Genomic DNA, 2515 nt, shown 5'->3' on the forward strand with positions numbered 1-2515 from the left:
AAACTAAACAAATCAAAACAAAATCATCCCATAAACTCTACACTTGCTCCCATGACTCCTCCAACTCCTGCCCCATCTCTATGGCCTCCGTGCAGAACTCGTCCTGACCCATCATCTCACCCCCCGTGTTGTCTTTGTAGCCAATGGTTAGAGGCACAGAGTTTTACAAGTCAAATCCTTCTACCATCCTTGATATCAAGACAGATGACGCCAAGCTTCGATGCCCCCATTTCCTGTATCTCAGAGACCACCTGCGTTAGTTCTTCTGGCTGATTCTGATTATTGCTTCCATGCCTCGGAGCAGCCTGCTTCTCAGACTCCTTCTCTGGTCTTCAGGTTTATGCATCATCTTTCCTGAACTGGCTCCTCTTTCACTCTCCCATCTGCCCCATAAAATTATTTGATAATTTCAATGAGCTCAGTGTTCAGTGTTTCCTTTATTATGACCATGAAATACTAGTCACAACTGAGTCTTCTATAGACTTATGATTGCGATCCCTTTTGTAAATCAACTTTTTATTTTCCCCAGAGTAAATAAATATCTTATTCCTTCATTTACTTTTTTTCTCTTGGGCTCCTTTTCAATCCTTCCTCTGCTCCCCCTGAGTAAAATTTCATGAACATACTGGAGCCCATCCACTCCTCTCCCATCTTCATGTCTGTGTAGCCGCCTGGTCGGCAGCCCTCAATCCTGCCCAATGAGGAGGGGATGCCAGTACCCCTGGGGCAGGGCTGACACCCAGACCCCCTGGAGCTCCTCCTGGGGGAACTAGGCCTCTCTCCTGCTGGCTCCCTGTGGCCGGGATCCCATGGGCTCCCCTTGTTTGGTTTTCTCCATCATTTGTCCCACTCTGCCTACTGCTGTCCTGTGGAAGGAAACGTGGAAAGGAGAACAGAAACTCTCACATCTGAGGAGACTGTCACATGGTAACATGACAGAGACTCTGCTAGACAGAAATGATGTCCTCGGGATTTGGGGGCCTTGCCTCACGCCTTCCAGCCCCCAGGCCTGTGTTGTTGCCTCTTGGAGTTTTCGAGGCATCTACCCTTCCACCCTCTTTCTGACATTTCACTGTGACGTGTCCTGGTGTGGGTCTCCTCTCATCTGCTCTAGGTAAGAATTTGGGTGGGTCTCTCAACAAGTGTGTTTGTCCCTATAAAGTGGGAGGAACATTCTTGAAATTTTTTTTCATTTCCTATTCACCTCATTTTTTTTTTTTTAAGATTTTATTTGACAGAGAGAAACACAGTGGCAGAGGGAACACAAGCAGGGGAAATGAGAGAGGGAGAAGCAGGCTTCCCGCTGAGCAGGTAGTCTGATGTGGGGCTCGATCCCAGAACCCTGGGATTATGACCTGAGCCAAAGGCAGATGCTTAATGACAGCCACCCAGGCACTCTTCACCATAGTTTTTAAAAACTGTTATTAACTTGTTGGAAACATTTGATTGAGAAACAGATCTTCTCTCTTGCTACCATCACATTCCTGATTGTACGACTTCAGGAAAGGAAAACAGTGTATCCACTCGATTATTCATTTCTATGCTCATATTGTTAGTTTCCCAGAGCTCTTTCCTGTTCTGGAATTGTACAGCACTGTGTGGAGTTGTGTTTTTGTTTCACATCCATATGCCTGTTGCATCCTGTAGATGTGACTGATCCTAGTGGTAGGGGACCTACTAGGTCTCCCGGTTCCTGCTTTTGTGATATCATGACCTTTCCCCACACAGCACTCATCTCAGGAGCGACCTGTGTTCCCTCTGTCATTTCTTCTCCATGCCCACTCCCACATGACCCTGCCAGTGTCCAGTCAGTAGAGTGTCACCCTTGCTCTGCGCTATAGCTCCAGAGGCCAGCTGATCCTGAGTCCCTGGAGGCTTCAAGATGTCCACTGGATGATGGACTTTAGAGTGATTTGAGCAGCCAAGTCACATTGCTTCTTAATGTCCTCCTAGGCTCTGATCCTCGCAGCCTCCCACACAGAACATTCTGGAACATCGTGACAGCTCACGTACCTAGAGTGCACAGACAATAACCCCCTGATAGACAGGATCACAAGTCAACAAGGTCTCTGGGAGCAAACCCTTTGGGCTGAACACTGGCTCCACCACATCCTTCTCTCCCAGTCTCCCTTTCCCTGTCTGAACAAACGGATGCCCTATGGTTGCCTCCTCAGTTGGCTTTCATGATTAAGTTCGACCCTCTGTGTAAGTCACTTGGTTAATCCTTGACACATGCTTATGTTCCACTATTTGTACTCACCTTCATCATATTGATTATAGCAATTATATAACTTCTGTTCTTTGTTTTCATAAAACATAAGTGAATGCACATCCTTGTGAACTGTGTGATTATCTCTTTAGAATAAACTCCTCAAAGAAAATGTGTTTCACAATATAAGCACATGTCTGTGGAAACATTTTTCTAAAGCACCCATTGAAAATTGTGTCCCAGTGATCACTTCCATCAACCTTTACGACAGTGTTTTCCTGACCCTCTGATGAACACTCTCATTCC

This window comes from Mustela nigripes, chromosome 5 (genome assembly GCF_022355385.1).
Source record: "Mustela nigripes isolate SB6536 chromosome 5, MUSNIG.SB6536, whole genome shotgun sequence".
NCBI lineage: Eukaryota > Metazoa > Chordata > Mammalia > Carnivora > Mustelidae > Mustela > Mustela nigripes.